The sequence below is a fragment of the Octodon degus genome, unplaced genomic scaffold (assembly GCF_000260255.1).
Source record: "Octodon degus isolate 3935 unplaced genomic scaffold, OctDeg1.0 scaffold00074, whole genome shotgun sequence".
NCBI lineage: Eukaryota > Metazoa > Chordata > Mammalia > Rodentia > Octodontidae > Octodon > Octodon degus.
This window is the reverse complement of record NW_004524650.1, coordinates 11,665,238-11,677,944: the sequence shown is the minus strand read 5'-3', so window position 1 is coordinate 11,677,944 and position 12,707 is coordinate 11,665,238. Positions and strand designations below refer to the sequence as shown.

Below are 12,707 nucleotides of genomic sequence, written 5' to 3'. Positions count from 1 at the left end.
CCCGAAGGTGTGGGTGTCTGTCTGGGCTCTACTTCCGCTCAGCCACAGGGCAAAGCTGCCTGTCTGAAAGGCAGCTCTGCCTGAGCTGCTACGGGGTGACAAACTCTGACTCAGTGCAGAGGCAAATGAAAATTTTATCAAGGCTCAACATTAAACAGGGAGTGCTCAAGCAAGCCTGGAGGGCAGACTAAGCCAACTCAGGATGAGAAACTAAACAGCAAAAGATGAAATGCAGGCTAGAAATTCCTAGAAAAGAACTCACAGCCTTTGGCTAGGAGAAGGTTGTTGCTTGGGAGCAGGTTGCTGGGCGTCCGACAGCCTGAAAGCACGCTGGAGCCTGCACATCTGTCTGCCAATACTTCGCGCATGTCCACCTGACCTTCTGTAAGGAAAGGTCTGTGTAACTCACAGTTTGTGGAGGTTTCAGTCCACACTCAGCTGGCTCCACGGCAGAGAGGCACATGGTTGAGGGCAACAGTTCAAAAAGCAACAAGGGCAAGAGGGAGGAGCAGCAGAGAGCAAGCCCCTTTTCCTCCCTTATCACAGGCTACCTGCCCCAGGGTGGGTGTAGCGCTCACACCCATAATCTCAGCAGTGGACTATGAATCAACCAAAAACACAAGAAGCCCACTTCCATGGCTGCATGAAGCTTTAGGGGGACATCTAGACACAAACCCCAATCCCCGACTTACAAATAAGTTTTGTTCTGGGAGAACATTCATAAGTCAGACTCATTTGTAAGTCCTACAAAGTGAGTCTTATACACCTTTGACACAAATTTACAGCGTAAAGCATAACAATACCAACACACAAAAATACAATACGCCCCTCACTACACTGTAGTACTGTGTACTATCACACTGCACCATAAGCACACAGCAGCACAATTGTGACGTCAGCTGCACATGCGAGCTACGTCCATCGTTTGTTCAGATCTAGAAATGTTCCCAGGGTGAGGCCTGTTCACGTCTGTGAAAGTTCACAACTCATAAGTTCGTAAGTCAGGGACTTACTGGAGATGCCTAGACCAATGCAGCAGAGTAGAGTGCCCAGAGAAATCCCGCATAACTACAGAAATTGATTTTCAACAAAGATACTAAGAACATGCATTTGAGAAAGGAGACACTTTTCAGTAAATGGTGCTAGAAACAGTGGGCACCTACAAGAAGAATGAAGTTGAATCCCAATTTCTTACTAGTTATAAAAGTTATCTCAACATGTATTAAATACTTAAATGTAAGACCTAAGACAATGAAATTATTAGAAGAAAACCTAGGGGGAAATGCATCAGGACATTGGCTTGGGCAAGAATTTTGGGGACAAAAATCCAAAAACACAGGAAACAAAAGCCAAAAATAAGTGAGATTAGGCCAAACTGAAAACCTCTGCATAGCAAAGGGAAAAAATCAACAGAGTGAAGAGACATCCTCAAAATGGGATAAAATATTGCAAACTATATATCTGACAAGGGCTAATGTCCCAAGCAAACAAAGAACTCCAAAAACTCAATAGACAAAAGAAAAAATATTTTAAGTATGGGCTGCAGATCTGAGTAGATATTTCTCAAAAGAAGACAAAGCTGACAGGTATATGAAAACATGTTTAGCATTTCTAATCCACATAGAAATGCACATCAAGACCACAAGGAGGGCACACAGAGGTTGTTGCTGCTTCTGGGCTTGCTGCAGCACACAGGGAACCTCTGAAGGAGGAAACATCTTTTGCAGACCTTGGACTTCTAAAACTATTTCAACACTAAACTTGCACAATGTCTTTGAAACCAAGAGTAGTAGATTTCGATGAGACCTGGAACAAACTCCTAACTACAATCAAAGCAGTTGTCACGTTGGAATATGTTGAGAGAATGACATGGAATGATCACTTTTCAGATATCTATGCTTTATGTGTGGCCTATCCTGAACCACTTGGAGAAAGACTTTATGCAGAAACTAAGAGTTTTTTGGAAAACCTCGTTCAGCATTTGCACAAGAGAGTTTTAGAGTCTGAAGAACAAGTACTTGTTATGTATCATAGGTATTGGGAAGAATACAGCAAGGGTGCAGATTATATGGACTGCTTATATAGGTATCTCAACACTCAATATATTAAAAAGAATAAGTTGACTGAAGCTGATCTTCAGTATGGCTATGGTAGGGTAGATATGAATGAACCACTCATGGAAATAGGAGAGCTAGCATTGGATGTGTGGAGGAAATTGATGGTTGGGCCACTGCAGACCATCCTTATCCGGATGCTGCTCCGAGAGGTCAAAAATGATCGCGGTGGAGAAGACCCAAACCAGAAAATAATCCATGGGGTTATTAACTCCTTTGTTCACATTGAACAATATAAGAAAAAATTTCCTTTAAAGTTTTATCAAGAAATCTTTGAGTTTCCCTTTCTGGATGAAACAGGAGAGTATTACAAACAAGAAGCTTCAAATTTATTACAAGAATCAAATTGCTCACAGTATATGGAAAAGGTTTTAGGTAGATTAAAAGACGAAGAAATTCGATGTCGAAAATACTTAAATCCAAGTTCATATACTAAAGTAATTCATGAATGTCAGCAACGCATGGTAGCAGACCACTTACAGTTCTTACACGCAGAATGTCATAATATTATTCGACAAGAGAAAAAAAATGACATGGCGAATATGTATGTTTTACTCCAAGCTGTGTCAACTGGGTTACCTCACATGATTCAGGAACTGCAAAATCATATCCATGATGAGGGCCTTAGAGCAACCAGTAACCTTACTCAGGAAAATATACCAGTACTATTTGTAGAGTCAGTTTTGGAAGTACATGGCAAATTTGTTCAGCTTATCAACTCTGTTTTAAATGGGGGTCAGCACTTTATGAGTGCATTGGATAAGACCCTTACATCAGTAGTAAATTACAGAGAGCCCAAGTCTGTTTGTAAAGCACCTGAACTGCTTGCTAAGTACTGTGACAACCTATTGAAAAAGTCAGCAAAAGGGATGACCGAGAATGAAGTAGAAGACAAATTAATGAGCTTTATTACTGTTTTCAAGTACATCGATGATAAGGATGTTTTTCAAAAGTTCTATGCAAGAATGTTGGCAAAACGCTTAATTCATGGATTATCTATGTCTATGGATTCTGAAGAAGCTATGATCAATAAACTAAAGCAAGCCTGTGATTATGAGTTTACTAGCAAGCTACATCGGATGTATACAGATGAGTGTCAGTGCCGATCTCAACAATAAGTTCAGCAATTTTATCAGAAACCAAGACACAGTAATAGATTTGGGAATTAGTTTTCAAAATATATGTTCTACAGGCTGGTGCATGGCCTCTCACTCAGGCCACTTCATCGATGTTCGCCATTCCCCAGGAATTAGAAAAAAGTGTACAGATGTTTGAATTATTTTATAGCCAGCATTTTAGTAGATGGAAACTGACATGGTTACATTGTCTTTGTACGGGTGAAGTTAAAATGAACTATCTGGGCAAACCATATGTAGCCATGGTCACGACGTAGCAAATGGCAGTTCTTCTTGCCTTTCACAACAGTGAAACAGTCAGCTATAAAGAGCTTCAAGACAGCACTCAGATGAATGAAAAAGAACTGACCAAAACGATTAAATCATTGCTGGACGTGAAAATGATTAACCATGATACAGAAAAGGAAGATTTTGATGCAGAATCTTCTTTTTCATTAAATATGAACATCAGCAGTAAAAGAACAAAATTTAAAATTACTACATCAATGCAAAAAGATACACCACAGGAAATGGAGCAGACTAGAAGTGCTGTAGATGAGGACCGGAAAATGTATATCCAAGCTGCTATAGTTCGCATCATGAAAGCGCGAAAATTGCTTCGGCACAATGCCCTTATTCAAGAGGTGATCAGCCAGTCAAGAGCCAGGTTTAATCCCAGAATCAGCATGATTAAGAAGTGCGTCGAGGTCCTGATAGACAAACAGTACATTGAACGTAGCCAGGCATCTGCGGATGAGTACAGCTACGTCGCGTGACGTCACCGCTCCCATGTGGGTGCAGATCGTCGTGGTCCTGGCTGGTGCGCTCCTGGGAGAAGAAGCAGGCCTGTGCCTCCATAATTTGGTCATTGGGCAGCCCCTGTTTTTCTGCTGTTTACAATGTCACCAGTGCCACGTCATGAGCATCAGAGAAAATGCGTACAGATATTTCAAGCTCATGTCATCATGACATTTCTTAAACTTTATCAGAGTGAGTGAAGTGTTGTGCTGGAATCTGGAAATCGGTTGAGTACCATGTTTTTCTCCCTTCACGTTTGCGGTTGATGTGGTTTTTTTTAATGTATCTTTTTTTTTTTTCAAAGAAATTAACTTTTATTTGAAAGGAGACTACTTCCCCCCCCCCCACATGTATGGTTTAAAGACTAATACTATATAACAGCTTGCTTAACCAATATGCCAATACCATTAACAGCAAATTATACAATTGATCTAGGTAATAAATAAGGGATGTCCTTCACTGATTAAGGGAATACTTAAAACTTCAATAATTATAACACAAAAATCACACTTTAAGTTTGTAAAGTTTAACAGATATATTTAAAATACAATGTTTTGAAGGTGTCCACAAGTTTTTTATCTCTAAAACTTGACTAATTTTTAAGGTTCAAAATTACATTCTTCAAAAGAAATGTCCAAGCATTTTCTTCTAAACTTCAAACTTTCTACTAGACTCAACTATGTGACTGTTCCATGCCACCCCAGACAAACCTGACCTGTCTGAACTACTTTGTGTTACTACCTCCCCCAAAACAAAGTTAAAAACAAAACAAAAACAAGTCTGTCATAAATGCAGATTTTTATTATTATTTTTTTTTATTTGGGATCAAACTCAGGGCCTTGTACTTGCCAGGCAGAAACTGTGACCCCGAGCTCTATATCCAACCCCAAATGTAGATCTCTAGTATAGTACCTAATGCAATATATGATACAAAGATTTCCCTCATGTGATTAGCTAGGAGGCAATCCTCCCTAAAGGTAAGGAAAAAAAATCATTTACAAAGCATAACACTGGATTTTTTTTTAAAACTGGGTTTAACTAATCAAGATGACAATTACAACAGTAAGTATATAATAATAGCGGGTGAAAACAACAACATAACTGACAATGTATATGCTGAAAAAACAAACTTTTTTAAGGAGTAGGAAGGATGAGAAGCTTGGGAAATCAGAATTAAAAGAGAGAGAGAGAGAGAGAGAGAGAGAGAGAGAGAGAGAGAGAGAGAGAGAGAGAGAAAAGGAAATTAGGGGGAAAAAAGTCCTTAACTGCAACCATTTCATTATCAATAGCGTCTTGGGCTGTAAGAACGAGATCTTGACTGTGATCTGTATCGGCTATAGTAAGGAGAAGGTAATCTTCTTCTGTACCGGTAATCATAGTCTTCATATCTGTCATACCCACGATCATATCCTCTATCATAGTAAGAATCTTGGCGTCTGCCACCACCACCACCACCACCGCCACCGCCACCTCCACCGCTGCCACCACGAGTTGGTCTGCCCATGTAGATGCCTGGTGTAGGTGTGTGTGCTCTCTTAGTGATAGAATAATCCACACGAATTCTTCTACCATCCAGCTCCATTCCATTTGCCCTTTCCATAGCCTCTTTTGAGTAGTCTATTCTCTCAAAATACACAAAAGCAAATCCTCGAGATCACCCAGTTCGCTGATCATAAACTACATTGACACCACTCAATGGTCCGTATCGAGAAAATACTTCACGAAGATCTCTCTCTGTTGTATACAAACTGAGGCCAAACACTCCAAGACAAGTATTGGGATCTGGATTTGCCCTGCTTCCTGTATGCCTTCTTCTGTTAGACATCGGCGAGTGACTTTGGGTCCTTCGCCACCGGTATTCTGGTGTATATGATCTACTTCGAGAGCATCTTCTATGAGAGTGAGAGTGGGATCTGGATCAAGTGTATCGTCTAGGAGAATGCCTCCTTGACCTTGACCAGGATTTGGATCTTGATCGAGAATGGGATTCAGAGTGTTTGGAAACCCTTGATGGACTACGAGATCCTGACCTGCTCTCCGATTTTACACGAGCAGGGTTCGGGTTGGAGATTTTGACTGAAAGCGAGACTCTCTGCCCTCGAAGTTATTTTCCTCTACATCACTCATGTCGGCCAGGCGCTCCACAGAACTAAACAAGAGACAAGTTTCAGCTCGAGGGCCGACAGCCTAATCACCCCGCTGACTGGACCGTTGGGGGCAGGAAAGAGTCGGCAACAACTGCCGCCCCACTCCACTCCCACCTCGGTAGCAGGCTCCATCCTTTTTTAATGTATCTTAAAGGACATAAAAGCTTAAATATTGTAATATGACAGATAACCTAATAATTGTATCTACATCAAAATGACAAACATGATATTGCTGCTTGTCAATTAAAAAGTATAGAAATAAAAAAAAGACCACAAGGAGATAGCTCATCACTATACTAAAAATGACTATTATCAAAAAGATAAAAGTTTAATAAATGCTAGCTGTGGAGGACCACCTGAGCAGCTCTCCTTGAAAGAAGAGCGACTGTCTCCATTTCGACTGAGCCTGACCCTATTTCCTTGTATTGTTCTGTACAGAGCTGGCTAGGACTTCTGTTTACCCTTCAGTTGGCCTTAAGCAATGTCTATTGGTCTAGCTGAGGTGCTGGTGATAGTCTTTGAAGGTGGTGTGCATGTTTCCCTGGTAACCTATACCTGCTGCTCTTTAATGTGAGCCAGGTCAAGACAGGAGGGTAGAGCTAATGCTCCATGCTGTGACCTGGGATTGAGCCTCAAGACAGAGGCTATGACTTCCTGGGGCTTGAAAGACTACTTTAAAGCTGAAGCACCCAACTTACCAAAACATTAGATACTATATAATGCAGATTACTCTCTGCATATCCTCTCTGCATATCACAGAGGTAAATTTAGGCCACCCACCTAGCTCAGCTCATAGTAGTCACCTATTTCCCACAATTCTCAGTCAATCCTCCTCAAGCCACTCTCCCATTGAATAAAAACCGGGTGAGGCCCTGGATTGCTCTCTTGGTTCTGGAAAGCCATCTTCGTGGCTGGACTTAGAGCCCCATGACTCCCCTATGATTGAAAATATAATTTAGTGTCTTTATTTTCACCGTGGGTAGCATTGTAAGTGGTAGATTGGAATCAATTTGATGGGATTCCAATAACGTAACTTTGGGATTATAAATATTTGCTTCTTGGACCGAGACGAGGACTTGGAAGAATCCCCTACAGCTAGCAACCTTCAAACACTCTTGCATCAGAATGTAAATTAATATACACACTATGGAAAGTAACATGGAGTTTCCTCATGATAATAAAATCAGAAGTACCAGTTGCGCTGGCATTCCCACCCCTGGGTACACATCCAAAGCAAATGAAGCCATTATATTGAAAAGACATCTGCACTCCCACATTATTGCATCACCATTTCCAATAACCAAAACATGTGATCTCCCTAGGTGTCTACAAATTGACAAATGGATCAAAAGAATGTGGTAATCACTACTTAGCCATAAAAAGAATGAAATCCTGTCGTTTGCCACAATACAGGAGATCATTATGTTAAGTGAAATAAGCCAGTACAAAAAGACATGATCTTCTTCAGATGTGGAATCTAAAACAGTTGCTCTAAAAAAGAGGAGAATATTGGTTATCAGAGGCTAAGAGAGGGAAGGATGGGGAAAAGTTGTTTCTAGTGAAACTCAATTGTCAGCTTGACTGTTGAAACTCTAGGAAAGAGATGATTGAATCATGGGGCCCTGTACTTATCAGTAGACCAAGCACTGCTGTTCACAGCTGACTGTGCTGTTCAGGGAGCAGATAGAGGTGGGGCAGGAGGGTGTGCCTCCAGAAGGTGTATCTCTGGCTGGAGCTCTGTGCGCCACTTCCCTGTAGCCATGAGATGAAGAATCACGTGGTTCTGCCTTGACGCAGCTGAGCTGCACCTCCGAATTTTCTTCCCTGTGGGTTTCATGTTCACATGGGCCACACCAATCCTCTTGAGTGAGAGCTGGAAGGCAGAATGCAGCCAAGCTCTTTTGTAGTTCATGTGTATTCACATTCTCATCAGCATCCGGGCTCTCCTCACTGGCTCCTCCACACAAGTCTTTTTTCACTTTTCTCCCTTCCTGAAGCTCTCCTCCATGAGAGCACTTGTTTCTGTACACTCACCTGACCCCTAATTCCACCGCGTTGCGGCATGGGCTTCCAACGTACAAATTTGTGGGGAATATAATCATACAGTCCACTTCAGATTGCTTGCGTTCTTAGCTGACAGTTAAATAAACCAACTCCATCCCTGTCAACTGACCCTCATCCTCCTCCAGTTGAAATATCACCATTTTCTCAGGCTCTTTGAGAGAAGTGTTTTTATTCCAAAAAAGGCTATAAATAAAACTTTTAGGCACACCAGGCCAGGCTGGTGGGGAGATATTTTGGGGTGGCTTTCTCCAAATCCCCCTGGGAACAGCACCTGGATATTGTATTTGAACCTTCTGTGAACTGTTTGAGCCCTTATTAGCAGAGAATACACATGCTTTAAGAAGGCCCACTATCTCAGATACATTTCCAGTTTATGAATAAATGCAAATATAGAACTATACAGACACTAAGCCTTCTGTGGTTGGTTGGTTAGTTGGTTTTTTTCCTGAACTCAGAAAATGCTAGCAAGCACTTCACTGCTAATTACATCCCCAGCCCTTTTTTATTTGGAGACAAGGTCTCATTAAGTTGCTCAAGCTGGCCTTGAATTTGTATTCCTCTTGCCTTGGGCTCCCCAGTAGCTAAGATTATAGGCATGTACCAGCCACTCAGGGGAGAAACCTTTCTGAAGATGCCCTGCAGCTTAGCCTTTACTGCCTCTGCACTTTTCACTTTTAACTTCAATGTACAAATGCCTTGTACCTGCCTCTCTTACCCTTTTATCCTGCTGAGTTATCACCCTGTCTTCCATCTGTTTGTCATAAATGAACAAAGGGGTATAATCCACCCCAGGACGGCCTGACACAGAAGAACTATCTTTTTAAACTCCTAGAATGTCACGATGAACTCATTCAAGGAAAGTATGATGGACGATATTGGCTTCTTCAAAGTGAGCTTCTATGAAAAATAGTGAACATTTAATTCATTCACATGAATCATATGATAGTTGGAACCATTAAGTAGGAAGGAATAAAGAGAAGGACGAAAGGGATAATTTCTTTTTGGCCCATAGGTAACTGGTTCATGTTTCAAAACTCACAACCTTGAAATATAGTCAGCTCCAAACAGGAATGAGCCTTCACATGAAAAAGATGAACTTGGGCAAAATAAAAGTATAGCTGAGCTACCACATTCCTAACTACAATGGGCACAGAAAAATGGGTGCTCAAAAACAGCACACAAGGTGCCTCAGAGAGGGCTCAGTGGAATAAGTGCTTCCCTGGCAGGCACAAGGGCCTGAGTTCAATCCCCGGTTCTGCAAAAAACAAAACAAAAAACAGCACACAAGTTTTCTGTTGTTGTCATTGCAAAATCCTGGCTCCTTCAAAGTGTCATCCCTTGCACCTGCCAGAAAAAGCCGGCTTCTAAAAGAGACTAAATCCAAGGTCACTTACTTTCACATTAAGAAAATATTTTGTCAGCTGCCAAAATTCATTTTCTTAATGTGTTCTTACTCAGTGATTTAGGCCTGGTGTGCTGGGTGGTATCCAGCTTGGTTGATTGCATTCTCCCAACCAAATTCTCCTAGAGAGTTGACCTGGACAGATAATTATTTCTCACTTCTTTAGCTATTCTTTTTTTTTTTTTTTTCTGGCTCAGCCTGCCTTAAGGGCAGGTCTGGTAAGGCAGGTGGAGGTGGGGTATGAACCATGGTATCCTGCGCCTGACTGCATTTGCATGAGCAAGTGCTTAAACAACTGAGCTAACCATCAGGCCCTATCTTTCTTTAGCTGTCCTTTTCTTAATAAAACTAATGTTTTGATCCTCAAACTATGATAGGTATATATTGGTTGGCTATCAAAAATGTGATTATGCTCAAAATTTCAGAGATAAAAGGTCTTATTATACAAATTTAGTAAATTTTTTGAAAGTCTAGTTTCATGTATTTAATGAATAGATATTGCAGTGTACACCAAATACTGTCCTCAGCACCGCAAGCAGCAGACACAAGGTTTCTGTTCTTAAGTAAATATTAGAATGTTATGTAAGACCAAGTTAGAGAGAGGAAGAAATTGGGCCTTTTCTGCCATGCCTTGGAGTTCAGATGTTATAGGTATGGTGTAGAATATTAATGAAATGATATGAGTCAGCGTTTCTTTCTTTCTTTTTTTTTTTTTTTTGGGGGGGGGAGCCAGGGATTGAACTCAGACCTTTCTGCTTGCCAGGGAAGCACTTATTCTACTGAGCCATCTCCCCAGCCCCGAGTCAGCGTTTCTTTACAAGATCATCATGAAATGGAACATCCTTCCCATAGGATCCCTGTGAATTAGGGGCTTCTTCACCTTTGCCGCTTTCACTGGAATCTAATTTGAGTCAATAGAGCTGTAGCTAGATTTTCCTCTGTCATGCTTCAAACAGCACTGAAGTCTTGGTTATCGCAAACAGCTAAGGAGTCCACAGTTGTTGTTTGGTCACACAGAACCGCACTGCTCCATGTCTAATGCCACTTCCCTTGTCCTGTCTAACCAGCTGTACTTTAGAGGCTCCCTTTGGTCACATGGGCATGGGACACCAAACAGCAGACGGTGAATGAAGGAGCATTAGCTCAAGCTGCTTGTGGTAGTACAAACTTGTAATCCTGTCAGTTTAGGAGGCTGAGATAGGAGGATTACTAGTTCAAGTCCAGTCTTAGGAACTTAGTAAGAACTTATCTCAAAAAATTTTAAAAATCAGGGAGAAACTAGGGAAGCAGTTAATATAAAGACCCTGGGTTCGATCCCCACTATCCCCCCCAACACACACAAAAGCATCAGTTCGTTTCCATGAGCTTACTGCAAGAACTGCCCAAACTCCGCTAAACGTAATTCACTGACAAAATCAAGGAGGAGAATAGTAGCTGTTTCCAGCTGCGTGGAGGCAGCTTGTGTGTCTGCCAGACCCGAAAGTTGGATGTTTCTTTGTATACCTGAAGCCACCCCCAATGGCTCTACAGCTGTCATTATGCCACAAAATAAATATATTGAATTACACTGTAAATACAATGGGTGTCACTTGGATTACCATGAGAAAAAAAGAAGGAAAGAAAATTGAGAGGCTCACAAACATTCAAAGAAGGAAAAAAAAAAAAAAAAGATTGGCCTGAAGGCTAAGCTCTATCACAAACAGTGCCATGCAGAGAAAATATAAATAAAGAAGACTATCAAGATGCATGAAAAGAGAAACGCCACACAAAAGAATGATGAACATACTCCACAAGGAGCAGTACCTGCCTATCTGTTGGACAGAGAAGGGCAGTCTCGTGCAAAAGTACTTTCCAACATTATTAAACAAAAACAAAAAGAAAAGGCGGAGGTGAACTTGAGTGAGTTGGACCTTGTGACATGAGGAGCCAAGGTTATTTGGGGTAAATATGCCCAGGTAACCAACAGTCCTGAAAATGATGGCCCATGTAACACATCCTAACACATCAATGCAGTCTTACTAGTTTGACAGATGTTTCATACAATAAGTTCTTACGCTTACTGATGATTACAGACCAATCAGGAAAACCATAACTGCATATTGCTGAACAACTTTTAAGACTGCATTCATCAAGAAAACTATTTATTAAATTGTAAAAAGATTAAAATGGTCCACTTTTACAAATTGTTTGTTTGTTTTTAGGGGTCTGCTAAGGATTTACATGTTAGTGAGATTAAACCATTAAAACAATAAATATCAGTCTTTGCATTAAAGAGTGAGTAGTCAGAAATGCAGATTTCTCATTCCTAAAAAAGCCACCAGTTTTTAAATGTCAGTGCAAACTTAATTTAGGGGTCTAGGGTAGGAAATCTGCTGGTCTATTCTACCTCAACATTCATCATTAGTCCTAAAACAAAAAAAGTAGCATTAAGAAACAGTAATGTTGGGGGCCTGCCCCTTAAGCTCAGTTCTGTAAGTGGCCGCTTCAACAAAGCATTCAGGCTCAGGTTGCTGTGGTTCAATCTCTGCAACTCAAGCCAGCTAGACCTGCCCTGAAGGCATTCGGAGCAAAAAAAAAAAAGAAAAAAGAAACAGTAATGTTTAAGTTTATTCTCAATATAGTCTATTTACAATACTTTAAGAATGGTGTTAGAAATTTATTTAGATGATTCCAATTTAGTTGTACTGATGCACTGAAAAGAAACTATTTGCAGTTAAATAATATAAGATCATATGTTAGCTGTGCACCTCAAGTTTTGTGATCTGAATTAAATAGTTATGGCTTGAATTTTGGGTATCTATATTAATCTACAATCACCAGATGTTTTCAACTCTTTTTATTTTTAAAGTCTGTCTTCCAAAGTACAACCAGTAAGTTTAATTGTGCCTTTAACAAAATCATTCAATTTCTAAACAAATTTAGTATCTAAAAATATCTTCATGAATGTAACTGGGAAAAAGAAAGTAAAGAATTTCAAAACACAGACCAAAAGCCATCACAAAATACAGGTTTAAGGGCCCACGAGATAGCTCAGTGGACTAAGCGCCTCCTTAGGCAAGTGCAGGGA

At 40.7% G+C, this 12,707-nt stretch overlaps 2 pseudogenes; one reads left to right on the top strand and one right to left on the bottom strand.

Annotated features, from left to right (window-relative positions):
• Positions 1-1,747: 1,747 nt before the first annotated feature.
• LOC101571078 lies at positions 1,748-4,008 on the top strand (annotated as a pseudogene).
• A 1,245-nt stretch (positions 4,009-5,253) lies between these two features.
• LOC101570686 lies at positions 5,254-6,283 on the bottom strand (annotated as a pseudogene).
• Positions 6,284-12,707: the final 6,424 nt, after the last annotated feature.